General features: G+C 32.7%; 1 long non-coding RNA gene across 1 annotated transcript in view; it reads left to right on the top strand.

The window, feature by feature from the left end:
* LOC134856266 (uncharacterized) overlaps positions 1–13,932 on the top strand; it is a 24,832-nt gene extending 10,900 nt beyond the window's left edge. Inside the window, exon 3 of the long non-coding RNA XR_010164724.1 lies at positions 13,630–13,932. This is a non-coding gene — a long non-coding RNA (uncharacterized LOC134856266). The remainder of the gene's footprint in view (positions 1–13,629) is intronic.
* The last annotated feature ends 1,123 nt before the right edge of the window (positions 13,933–15,055 follow it).

Raw genomic sequence — 15,055 nt, 5'->3', positions numbered from 1 at the left:
AAAATACAAATTTCCATAGAAAAAATTTGGAGAATCCCACTTCTCTTAGAAAGTCCAAAAAGCAAAGATTTTCAATCACGAGACCTCGAAATTGATTTTTTAATAGACTCAGGAGCAGAATCAAATATAATAAACATCACCACATGGAATAAAATACAGACTTTACAATCAAAACTAATACCCTCAAAAGCCCCAAGTCTTTAGCTACAGCACAAGGTTCAAGTTTAACTAATTTCGGAAAAACCCAATTAATCCTTGTTTCCACTCGAACAATGGATCAGAATAAACTTTTAACTAAACCTTTCAAACAAACATTCCATATCACAGATATAAAACACAATATCGTTGGAATACCATATAATACTATACATGTTCCCAACATTAATATTTTTAACAGCAAAATATAAATAAAAGACAAATCTACAAGAATGAAAACACATCACTTACATTCTTTCGAAGACTAAATAAACAACCGTCATTTTTCTCCAAAATCTACCCTATATGTAACCAAGAACGAAAACACCTGAAACAATAAGCACGATATGTATATAACTTTTCAGTAAGTCAAGTCCATCAATAGAACATGAAACAGAACAGACAACGACTATATATGTCCGACCATGAATTCAAGCCAATTGATAATTTTTTCCGAGTAACAATCTCATCACTCAAATACACGAAAAATACAAACTCAGATATGCTTTCTTGACATGTATACAATAATTCTCCATACAAAATAACATTACCTCTAGCATTGTTAGGTTATTGTGAAACAAATGCAACAATTTCTCCCACAATAGAAATAGCATTTAGAGTAAATAATATTTTGGAATATTTTTATATATATATATATATATATATATATATATATATATATATATCAACAATTCTTAATGAAGAATTATCAAATAATCATATAATAAAAGATAAAAAACGAAACACAGATTATTTTACAAAAACACCTTACATTATACCAATATTTCTTCCAGTAAAGAAGTAGCGTATAGAGTAAACATTATATTACAACTATTAGATATATGTCAATCAACAATTCTTGACAAAGAATTATCAACAAATAAAATAATAAGGAATGAAAAACGAAACACCGACTATTTCACGGAAACACCTTATTTCAAACCAACATTTCAATCATCAAAATATTCCACTGAACAACAAAAATTTCCTTACAATGCTCAAGTTTTAACACTCTCAAATTACACAAAAAGAATTTGAGCAACTGGCCGAACTACTACTAAAATACCCGATGTTTACGCCACCTCTAAATTTGATGTTGGAAAAGTAAAATCACCACTACACCTACCTCTGGAACCTGACGCAGTTTTCAAAAAACAACGAGCAAGTAAAGTTCCTGTTCACTTGCAAGATAAAATCAAAAGATTAGTAGACATACTAGAACAATATGAAATTATTTTCCCAGTAAAAGAAGAAGAACAACCAAAAGGAAACGCATTCATAAATCCCGTTATTATTTTAGCTAAAGGAGAATCAATAAAAACCGTTTTAGACGCAAGATACCTCAATTCCCTTATATGATAAATCTAAATGTAACTGGCCCATAGAACCAATTCAAGTAGTTCACACAAAAACAAACGCAGCTGACATGAACAGTGCATGAAACCAAATGCCACTAGCTGAGCAGTCACGACGTATAACGCAAATCATTATTTGAAATCAACAAAATGAACTTAGTACGTTTTTCTATGGAATCTCCAAAGGACCAGCAGCATTCTCAGCTTTTATGAATAAAATTTTTTGACCACTTATAATCAGTAAAAAATTCATAACACATTTAGACGATGTTTTCATGCTATCACAGACAAAAAACGAAATGCTTTTTGTCTTAGATAATTATCATCCATTACTATTTAAAGAAAACATGAAAGCAGCCTCGGAGATATCAAATTTTTTCTCACCCGTATAAAACTTCTTGGACATAATATTGAAGGAGATAAAATAACTCCATTAAAATCCCGCATAGACACAACCATAAAATTTCAACCTCCATCAAATAAAAAGAAAATCCAAGAAATTTTCGGAATGCTTAACTTCTTACCCCCAAAAAATATGAATTTCTAATACCTGAATCAAAAAATTCAACAATTTTACTCACAGACCACAAACCTATAATTTTTCTCTTTACACAAAAAACAAAGCCAAACTACAGAGTTTATAGATTTCAACTAATTTTAATGAAATTGCCAAACCTACATATAGTTTGGACAGGAGGAAAAAATGTTGTATAACCAGACACACTTAGTAGAAACACACCACCTGAAATATTAACAAGAAAAACAACACTAGAAATACCTTAAGTTTTTTCTTGCAAAAGACGAAACATCACCAAATCTAGAATGCAAATATGCAGTAAAAAATGACGTTGATCACGAACAAATAAATAACTTTTTATAATGTTTAGGTTGCCAAAATAATCACTAAGAAGTAGAAATATTAGAAAACTCTGCATTTAAACCGATACCATAGTCATCATGGATCAAAACTAATACGCAACATATACCACTCAGACAAAAAATATATAGGACAGACCTGTTCCACTAATAAAATCTAATTGATATTATAAAATTATCAGGACCTTGAACTCACTTCAACTGCTACAAAAATACCAAAAACTTGACCCAGTCATTGAACAATTGAAGTTTTGGCACAATTATAAAACAAAACCTAAAAAAACAGATATCACAATTCTAGGAAACAAAACACTTCTTAGATATTTTAGAAAATTCAATAGTACATTTATAAATGAAAATACAAATATTTTAGAATACCAAACACCTGAACTGAAAGCACCCTTTTTAACATCACCCTGTAGCCTAAGTATGATACATTTCACATTTCATATTCCTTAAACACTAAAGGACATGCAGGATCAGAAAAAACATATACAAACTTTATTCAAAATTTTTACTTTCCAAAGGCACCGATTTGGATCAAAGTATTATGCAATGGTTGCATAACATGCCAATTCAAGAAACCGTACCAACATCGAAAACAAATAGCAACGAAACAAGATTTTAAAGGACAAAGTTTATATTTTAACCACAAATTCTCATTCGATACAAAAGGACCAATATCACCCTCCTCTTTAGGAAACTGATATATAAAAGTCATAGTTGACGCATTTACACACTACGTAGCACTCAATCTAGTACCTCATTGTAATGCCTATTATACATTTACAACACTTTACGAACACTGATAGCAAAGTTTGGATTACCAGAAATCCTTGTCACAGATAATGGCACTGAGTTCATAAATAATGAAAAAATAACATCATATATAACATTAAACACAAACCACGAACATCTCATTTCCTTTGGACTAATGGATTAGTCGAAGGTATGAACCGTTCATTACAAAAATATCTAAGATGTATCATAAATGAAATGATGCAAGATATACTGAATGGTCAGCAGATGAAAAACTATTCCCCTTGTCTTATAATTAACAAATAACAACATCCCTAGTACTGTCACCTTATAAACTGGTTTTTAATCGAAAACCACGAAAACCAATAATGTTCACAGCTAACTCCTCAAAAAACACACAATGTTATTGCCAACCTACAAAAAAATCAATGTGCTATAATCTACCATTACATACACCCGATGAAGACCATTTTCATCACCCACAAATTTTAAAAATAGTTTTCGGCACACAAATCAAATGTATTTTAAACAGAGATAAGAAACAAACAAATTTATCAAAAAATAGCCAAAATGTTGGTATAAAGCCAGAATAATCATTCCCAATCAAATTCATGATTCACTCCAGCTACAAATTTGAATATTGGAAAAATTGTCTCAATCCCAAATTTGTAACACGAAAAGGAATATCTGAAAAAATTGCAACCACACTGAAAAGGACCATTACGAAATGTTGATAAGCCCACTGATGTAACATATAAACATATTGATTCAAATAAAAAAGAAATTGTTCAACAAAGAAACAATCCTTTAGCATATTACCCAAAAGAAAACACTCTTCGCGAGCTAACACAATTATACTCCTTTACAGGACTCAAAGTTGTTCTCGACAACTCAGACAACGACCAAAAACAAACAAATAATGCAAATTATTCACCACAAATTTTAGAACCAAAAAGTAAAGAAGATACGCGACCCAAGAAATATCCCAAGAAAAATCCTAAGAAATAAGCAATAAACAAATTCCTCAAAAACAAAGGAAAAACCAAAAATCGGAAGAAAAAGTTTTTCCTCAAGAAATAACAGAAAAATTTAAACAACGACAATCATTGCAACTTCGAAATCAACCACCAAAAAATTACAAAACCTTCACTCCACAATCTAAAATATTAAAGAAAGTTGAATTCCAAAAACCTCTTTCTAACTAATTAATCATTTTAAACTTTCAGAGATTTAACAACTTTCTTCTCCTTTCTAAAAATTCATACTGACACTCCTGAGCAACTAGTTGAAAATTAGCCAATCAGAAACTATCTAAACATCACCTCATTATGACACCACTTCTTTAGCCGTTACTTTGAAAACTCAAACATATATGTAACTATAACTAGCTCATATTTGACAAAAGGAAAAACACAAAATTTAATCCTCCACTATGAAATTGTACAATGTCCCATTTTATGCTCCAAATTTCTTTTAAGGAAAAAAATTAAATTCGCCTAAAGAAAAAATAGGACATGATCATTTAGCCTAAAGTACGAATAACTCCAGGATACCCCCGATCATCCCAAAAGTAAAAACAAAACTAGAAAGCTCCTTCTTAGACCTCCAGAATTCTCTTCACCAAAAATTGGCTATATCCAACCCACTTGTAAAAAATCAATAAACAATACGACCACGCTAAAATTTAGCCTCAAACATTAATAAATAATTCAGCAAAAACTAATCACTTCTCAAAAGCTTCTTTCCAAATCAATCAAACTTCTCAAAATTATGAATTCAAAGCTTTTTTCAATCCTACCAATCTTTTTATCAAATCAGCATATTTTTTATTATATTTACTTTTGAACTGTTTCTCTTTCTCTTAATATTCTTTTGCGGTTAATCACTACACAAAACCTACCTCAACTTTGCAAAAAAATTCTTGACCACCTCCTCGGGTACGATATTTCAACAACTATCCAAATGTTGAGACATCTATTCAACCAAAAATATATTTTTCTTCTTTTAGTGATATTTTTCACATTTTTAAAATCCCTAAATCAGACAATATGAAAATGTATAAAAAAGTCAATAATAACTTTTGCTTTAGCAACAATACTTTTAACCGTTTTCGTAGAAGAATAATATAATCAATATAAATTTTCTTCATAGGTAGAGATTTTAAAGAACCTTCAAAATTGCTAATCAACAACTCACACAACAGTCCCCACCGACTACGACATCTCATGAATCGCCAACAACACCAACATTCAGTCAGACAAATCAACCTCAATCATCAACACGTATTTCATTTCAAGAAAACCCAGATAAATTTGAGGAAAAACATTCACTATTATCAGAACCTTTAGAATATGTAGTTCGCCAAGCACCCCTAAGCGAACCACAATACGAATAAAATATATACCCCTCTCTTTAGCAAGATCCTAATAGAACAAGGCGTCCAAGTCAAAACCAAAATACTTCCACAATAGATAGACAAATCATACATCCAAGATGAAAAAAAAAATTTATAACTCCCAGAGTTCATTTTAATATACCCTCATCACCAATCTCAAATCCTCTAGACCTTTCCAGTAGTACAATTCAAAGTACCCCCCACCATTACAGTCTACCTCACTACAGAATACTCCAAACATAGCATCGGATTACTTTGGATCAACCCCTACATCCGAACAAAATCGTGAAAATCCCTTTAACCACCCAAGTTCTACACAACGTTTCCCACATTGGATGACACAAGCTTTCGCTCAAGGTGAACCAAACTTGGTGAAGATACCTGTAGAAATCTCACCAGATACATCTCTGTCATTACCAGAAACCCCATCACTTCCTTCAAACCCTTCAATCAATCAGATCTCAACAACATCATTTCCTCCAAACTTCCCTACAAACTTAGACGATAGATATAAGGAACATTTAACCAATAATATACCCCTACGATCAGATTGAAGTACATTCGTAGCACCTCTTCCGTTATTTGGTCAATAACTCGACAGAAACAGACTACATAATTGGGCACTCAGCAGATTACAATATCGACACGATATCCACAAAAACAAAAAGGAACACAACATACAAATCCTTACACAAGACATCTGACACTTATTTTTGAAATAACAATAAAATTAAACAATTCAGTTTATCACCCTTTCCCCTTAGTTCCACCGAATATAACAGCTCAATCATTACTTCCCCCATTTATCACAACAAAAATTATATATAAATACGATAGATATACAAAAACAAACACTTGGATACATCACATTGTATAATCCATATTCAGGATTATCCTACACATAAAATTTTAAATAACCCTTCTCCTTCAAACCCTACTCTCTTTTTTTAATTTTTCAGAACCAACAAATCATAAAAACCCTTCCCTATGATTGTGAAGAAACTCAACAAAAAACACTACATTAAAACGCAATAACCAAGTAACTCAATGCGAGTACGAACCACAAGAAATAGAAACAACAAATATAATAGCCAATTTTTACTCGAAAGCCCGAGTTACAACATTAACAGGATACAAGTGTGCAGCAACATTCTCAGAGAAAAAAGTACATTGTTCCTAAGTCTCAAATGGAAACAAAAATATACTTGATCATGTATCTTTCTATCAAAATAATATAAAAAAACTTTTACATCTTAGCCCTGAAGACTGTAAAAACGAACTTAACCCATTGAAATTAACCACAAACAAAGGCGCGAACCAAAAATTGGTTAATTTTCAAGTATTTCCAGACTCTGCAGATCCAGTTGAACTTGAAAGATACCAAGATCATAAAAAAATAGATGACAAATACCCGTTCCACGGTGCACATCGACGATTGACTTATGATCTCCATAATAAAAATTGGATACCACTCAAAACAACCCTTTTAATTGCAAAGCTGGCACAAAAACAAAAGATATCAAGAAATAATGTTTTTTGATTGGAAAATCCAATAGCAAAAAAACAATTAACACGAGATTTAAAGGACGATACTATAATTTATCAAAGAATACGATTACCTTGTAAAAATGATCAATAGTATTGCAATCCAACAACAAAAATACAAGCAACTATTGTTTGGTTCCCCGAAGACATATGTACCACATTTCAAGTTGCAAGAATAATAAAATTTCATCAAAAATACTTATTTGAATCTATCGATTATGATTAAGTAAACCCTGAAAAATAATTCGATTGAACAATCCACGTTTCAACAATATCAATAAGTTAGAAAACAAATTGATACATTTTCAAATCTACCCAGAAACAGAACTCGCTTGCGAATGTAACACTCCACTTTATACAACATAATACTCAGAAATTATTGTCGAATACGAAAAAGGTTTCGACATGAACACAGGAAAACTAATAATTAACCCAAACCCAACACATCACATTTCAAATAGTGACGAAAACTCATACATCCCGGTAATATTTCTGAAAAACACAGGAAGAACTGGTGGAAAACTCCGACCACAAGACAAAAGCTGTACACGCTTACAAGAATTTTTACTGATGAACAATACCTGTTTTAGTGCAATTCACTATGACATGCACTTAGACATGAAATTAGACTATACAATAAGTAAAATTTTTCAAGAAATGTCACTATCAGAACTAGAAACGCTTCATCACTTATGTGAACTTGAACGAACACAAATTTTACAATCACTTGCACTTGCAGTATAAAAAATACCTTATGCAGGATATTTCTTATTAGGAAATAGTTCAAAATTTATTGACTACAATGGAAGTATTTTAGTGTATTACACATGTACAAAAAAAATATCACCATTATATGTATTTGAAGACAAAAGATGTTACAAAAGAATCCCCATAGCCTAGAAAAATAAAGTAATTTCGTTGACACACTTTCTAGAAGAACATTTTTTTTTGGAATACAGCTGTCCCATGTAGATCTGAAATTAGCCACAATGTTGTACAGTTTAACACCGATGAAGATAAATTTTGTCTTCTCACACCAGATCCTACATTTATGTCACCATTAAAGAAATTTCCACCAGAAAGTATCAGAGATATTGCTACAAACCCAAATAAAGTTTTACAATCAGTAGGTATATACTCTAGATCAGATAAACAACATCACATCCGCACAACAATTTGAAGAACTCCTTACAAAAATGGATACAACACAAAGACAATCCATTGACCAAAACTTAAATAAACTTGCAGAAACCGCAGGATTTTTAGACATCTATACACAAGACTACAGTAGATACTTTAAAGATATTAAAAAAATTACGTTTGTTTGAACGGTGAAAAATAACGTCCACAAGATATATCACCCATCAATTTCTTTAGTTTTGTAAATTTGAAAAATGAACTTCTCGCTTTTCTAGGATAGCCCTACTACAACTTAGAAAAATTACCTATATATTATGCATTGTTCAATTTTTTTGGTTCACTTTTTTCATTATTGAAAAGAATTTATAATACATGTGCAATACACACACAAGTAAACAAACAAGCAACTGTAGCACGCATACTTTAAGCAGGATTTTTCGCAATATTTTCATAATAATTTAACGCTCAAATAGACGCTCAAATAAATGATTGAAACAAAAAACTATCAATCACACCTAATGCATATCATAATTGATAAAACAATAAAAATACAACAACTACTGCACCAAAATACACACTTTACATAATAACCATCCGTTATCCTTAGTACCACGAAATTACAGGAATATAGCCCTAACAGAGCACATCTCTACAAGTTATAGTCATCCACAAAGTCCAGTTACTCACATATTAGCCCAGAAACCAAATGTAGAAAAACGTACGAACAATCTATAGATTAGCAACATACCACTAATTTCCGTTCTAAGAACACCCATCTTTTTAGCCGACGATGAGCCGCCTTATTGGATCCCTCAAACGTTCCCTTTCATACCCATGCAATCTCCAACGCCACTCTCCAATAATGTCACTTTCTGAATTCACTCCCTATCTTGTACGTTCATATACTAATAATTCACCAAAAATGGATTCAGGTGACACTTCCACAGACACAGTTTTTCACACAATTTCACAATTTAACAACTCTGATATTGAAACCCCAGATGAATTCGCAGATTCCGAGCCTAGCCCATCACCTTTTTCCCAACCCCCCTTCAACCACTCCATAACCAAGTTCCCGATGAACCTTCCTCAGTCCCTTCTTCCTACACTGATGCAACCCCAATTTTCTTCCCAATGACCAGCGACCCACCTGAACCCTCTAGCGCCGTTGATGAAGAACTCGAAAATGATTTAGATAATTTTTTAACCCTACAACAACAACTCCAAAACCCTAATAAACTCAAAAATCAACATCTATTACAAACCATGACATCCTCCGAATCCTCAAATGCCTTCTAACCCTCGACCACCTCGAACGTTTTCAATTCAACCACTTCATACTAAAACAAAAGAATTCCTACAAGTGTGCTTTTTTCCAGAGTACATTTACTATCAAACAAATCCTAACAACGATCAACGAACTTTTGTTAATGAACATGCCTTGTTTCCTACACTTTCAAGGACCTCATGTTATCATTTCAGTATTCCATTATCACTCCCATTATATAATAACCCAGACGACAATGAATTGTGTCACACTCGATTACAACACCTAACCACAGCACTTCATGAAAAGCAATTCACAACCATCGGACTAACCCAAACACTAAATAGATTCACTGCAAAAAATGCAAACCGATTTTCCATTAACCATTATGATCACGCCATTGCACAATATATGGATGAAAAAAATTTGATTACGTTATATCTACAGCACTTCGCGACACAAAGGCCTATGATCCCTATTTCAATGATTTTAACCATTTTTCACTAATTTTCAATTTTTTAACTCCAAAAGGAAGCGGCTTACACTCCTCGCTTCAAATAATGTTACGCACAAAACAAACTCACTCATACACTTGTTATATAATTATCCAACACCATTACACAACTAATACACTATCACGAAACCCGCAACATTGATTTCAATTCATTAACTCTAAATATACTTCACCCTTCTTCTTAATTTTCACATACTGTACAAAAGACACTAACATGCAAGGTATCATCAGAAATTACGATCCTATAGGACAAATGTATTTATTTTGCTCACTAACCAGAACTTTCAACATTGATGAATCCCGTCCACTAATTGTCCCTCACGAATATATACAGACCGTTGAAGTCTCAATCCTGGAATATATTCACAACCCTAACTATAACCGAAAACTTTCTAACCTAATCCAAAACACTCCTCACGAATTCTCACCACGCAGTGAAGAGCAAAAGATCATCAAAGCACTTGAATTCTTATGGCCTCTACTGCAAATTAAATATATCACCCGCTTACTTTCTAAACTCCTAACATCATCGGACACTATTCACAAAACTTTCCCAAAGGAATTTTTCGCAGACGATGAGTATGTATAATTAAATATCTTTCACTTATAAATTCCTAAACACAACTAACCATTCTTCATAAAGGTTTCACTTTTCTCTTTAGATTTCATCACACAACCATCTAAAACAAATAAAAATAAATAAAACAACGAAAACACTTTCATAGGAATTAAAAGCTCACTTAAACAAAATGCAGTATAAATGAAAGCAGTAAAATTTACCTCTAAACAGCAATAAAGTCATAAATAATCCTCCAAAGCAATAAATTCCCTTCAACGAGGCGGTAAATTAATAAACTAATTTCCCCAAAAGCAGTAAAATTAAAATTTCAATGTAAGAATCAGAAAATTTGCAGCTAAACTAAAAGAATACAAACCTTTTTACAAGACGCTTCTTTTGTAAATTTGAATCTTTCGCTCGCCCATAAATCACACATTCTTTCCTCAACCGCCCATCTCGCCCACAAAGAATTGTTTCAAAAATGAATTTTAATTTGTTACTTTCACTGATAACAACTCTAACCAGTTATCACATGTTTCAAACTTTCCTTTAATCCGGTTGGAAGGACTTAAATAGTAAACTGAAATAAGCAACGCAGCTTACTAACGTCACAAAATCACAAACTAATAGCATGACTAAGAAAGAAAAACCCACGGTACGCAAACCAGATTAGAACCAGATTAAAAAAGTATAAATTATTCTTTTGAAGACCAACTTCAACTTTTACAGCAATTAAATAAAACACAAAAAAGTGGAAAGACAAGTCCAAAACAAAAGATTCTATTTTTGAGAAAAGGACAAAACCTAAACAAAAAGAGAAAAACAAGTGAACAAAAAACGAAACAAAAGGTTGAACACAAAAAGAGACTCTGCACAAAGAGACCATAAAAATATACCCCGCTCCTGGCCTCGACAACCAGAGGAACGTCCTGAGCATGCTCTTTAGCCGGCCAAACCCACCGGGCTACATCACGCTTTGTGATGCACAATTTATTTTTGCCAAGAGTTGCTCTAGTGTGAGCGACTCTTAAAAAATAACCAAACCAAAGTAAAACGCCTCTGCGATAACAATTAATAATAAATCATAACTAAAACTTAATTATCAAAAAGTAATTATATTTGTAAACCATAAATGCACTATGTATAGATTTCTTAGAGCCCAATGAACGAGCAGCAAAGGAGGCGACAACCCAATCGCATTCCAACTTTAGAATGGCAAATCTATTCGACTTGCTGCCTAAAGTCACTACCCTCAAAGGATTTAAAGTATGGACTCAACATCGCAGCAAAGGAAAATCATTGAACCAGACCAATGGCGATCTCGATGTTGACCACACGTACCAATCCTAGTCACTTGGCAGTTTACACGGAGATTCAAACTTCACCCTGCACGTAGTCTCGCTCTAAACTTAACAAAATCGATATATCATTGCACCGATCAGAAGTCTTGACACAATCACCTAAAGACTACCACGATCAACGAGATCCATCTAGAAACACGAACATAACAATCTTCCTCCGTCAAACACAAACAACCACACTTCCCCTTTCTCCAAGAAGTCAACGCTCGCAACTTCAAAAAGAAACTACAGCACCCGTCCTTCATTCCATCAAACAATTAAAAACTAAAAACTCACTAAACTTCGGATGGGTGGAACGAGTTCTAAACTAGCATTTATTGACCAATTATATTTATGATAGAATATCACTATAAATTATTTATAACTACTCCATCTCTAACATTTACACTTATTTGTAAGTGCTGAAACTACTTGTAGTTTCAGCACCAGAACAAATTGAATAAAACTTAGAATACAGTTGTTTTCTTTATGGCAACTAACTCGCATAAACCGGTATACACTAGATCTTTTGAGACTAAGAGACATAAGAGTAAGATTAAGATCGGTATTAGACTAAGAAGTTGCACGAATCTTTCCGGCCGAAAATAAGATAGCGTGACGAGCAGACGGTGTACCTTATCTGAAATTACTCTGAGAGCACAGTCACTAGTACATAACTCATCCCTGTTTTCAATAAAACTAATAAATTAAGTTTTTTGAGAACAGTGTTCCTCAAAAAAGACTAGCAAAAACTCGCTTTATTCGCTCTGATCTACGCAAAATTTTCAAACTGATTTTTTTCTCATTTTGGAAAAAAAAATTGAACGTTTTTTTTTATTTTTTCAAACACGACAGAAAAAGTTTTGGTATGATGTAACATGCGACTCATTCTAATTATTATTCGTGTTGCCTGATTTTTCGTGGGAAACAAGAACTAATACACACCCAAAAACAAAGTTCCTCCCCAATTTCTTGGTCCGACAAAACTAAATTATCTATTTAATTGAAACGAGTATGTGATAGTCTCCGCAGATATATATTCTTTTCGTACTTAGTTTTTTTTTATTTAGTTCATTTATGACATTAAGTTTAACTTTTAAATTTTTTATTTTTGAAAATATACTTGCATAGTTTTGACTGGAAAACTTTGTTCATGTACCTCAACGAGTCAAATAGAAAACTAACTTGAAGGTTCTCAGAGTAAGTGTCACAAGGAGTTAGTAATCTTTTTTCCATAATCGTTTTAACATAGGATCCTATTTGCTAAGCTCAAAAAATCAATTTGGTCAACCTAAAAAGTCGTCATTAATTTATCCATTTTTTTTGAAAATTCTATCCCCTCTCGAGAAAGTCGTAGATCCGCCCCTGTGCATCGCTGATTTTTCTGTGTGCAGCGCTGGAGCAGCACTGATTCTGTAATATTTAGAACTAAATTGGCCTTGACCAGAACTATCTAACTATCGTCTATCTATCTATTTATGGCAACCTATACATGTACAAAGATGACTATCGATTCATTTATTAAGAAATAAAATCTTTTGAAAATGAAATATTTCATAGTTTTTTTTAGTTTCGACAAATGTATTGGCATTCGGACTAATTCATTAATCATTCCATCGATTAATTTTCGAAAGCAATTTATTCCATAGGGGGAAGTTGAAATAGGGGCAATTTATTCCTATAGGGGAAGAAGATGAGGAAGTTGAAATGACCCCTACAACACCTTACGGAGTGTTCGTAAATCAACCTGGTTCTGAACATCCCCCCATTGGACAAGAAGATGAAAAAGAGTCAACGGCCACTAACATCGAGCCCACAGTCGAAAAACAGCCTAAATAAGATGACGGAAAATATGTATGATACGACTTTTGACTTATGAACAAAGCGCTTAAATACAACTGAAGAAAAAAAAACATTTAAATTCATTCATTTAACATTAACCCTGCTTACTCTGAAGAAAACTAATTTACTTTTTTTTATAACTCTATGAGTTTTCTTTTTCCATTTGGTAGAATCTTAATTGAACCCTAGTCATAGAATTATTGCTTTCAAACAATCTATTTTTGCCACCAACTTTCCGATAAAAACTACATTAAAAACTAACAAGACCGCCCGTATCAGGGCGAAGCCCTGAAGGTTCCGACTGCCTTTTGAGGTCTATGGAGCATTAATAACATGCAAAATTTCAATGTAATAGAAAAAACTTTTAAAAATTTTGGAAAAAATTTGAGATTTTATGTAAAAACATCCCCCCACACATCATATTAAGTACAAGTGATGGATTTTGCGGCTATTAACAAATCAATTATGGCATAAAAGCTTCCCTGAACCAATTTGGAACAATTTATTTGACGGATTAAACCTCGCTTACGCGTTAAAAGCGCGAAATTTATCGCGCGTTAATTGTCCCAAATTGGCCAAAATGGCAACCTTTCAACCCCCATAACTTTACAAAAAATGATTCCAGGTGAAATATCTTTTCAAATTCAAGCTCTGGACAACAATAATTTTCGAATGATATAAAAAATTTCCGTCTAAAATGGCTAGTTAAAAAGTCGAAATTTGTCTGAAGAAAAAAAACCCACCCCGAGCACAAATATTCCGTTACTTTCGTATCGAAAGTCGGAACAATAACTTAGAGCTGCAGTTGAGCCTTTTGTGTTTAAATTCTAGTTTGTCACACGGAATGGAAGAGCTTACTCAATGTTGTCCAAAAATCACGCAACTTTTAGTTTTTCTAATTCGAAAAAATGTTTCATCTTTAAAAAGGAAACAACATTTTCACAATGTTCCACTGAAAGTCTACATTCATCAAAGTATTGGTTTGATTGAAAAAATAAAAAAACAAGAGTGCTCGTATAAGGGTGGAGTTCTGAACGTTCCAAGTGCCTTTTAAGGTTTATGGAGCAGTGATAATATTATAAAATTAAATCAAATAAAGCAAAACGAAAACTTTTTTTCTCAAAAATTTGAAATGTTTAATGATAATCATCCCCCCACACGCCATATAAAGTACAAAAGGATAGATTTCGCTCGTTGTAACAAATCAATTATGGCAAATAAGCTTCTTTCAACCAATTTGGAACGATTTATAAGACGGATTAATTCTC

The sequence above is a fragment of the Symsagittifera roscoffensis genome, unplaced genomic scaffold (assembly GCF_963678635.1).
Source record: "Symsagittifera roscoffensis unplaced genomic scaffold, txSymRosc1.1 SCAFFOLD_338, whole genome shotgun sequence".
NCBI lineage: Eukaryota > Metazoa > Xenacoelomorpha > Acoela > Convolutidae > Symsagittifera > Symsagittifera roscoffensis.
Note: the sequence above shows the minus strand (reverse complement) of the source record. Positions and strands in the feature narration are given on the sequence as shown.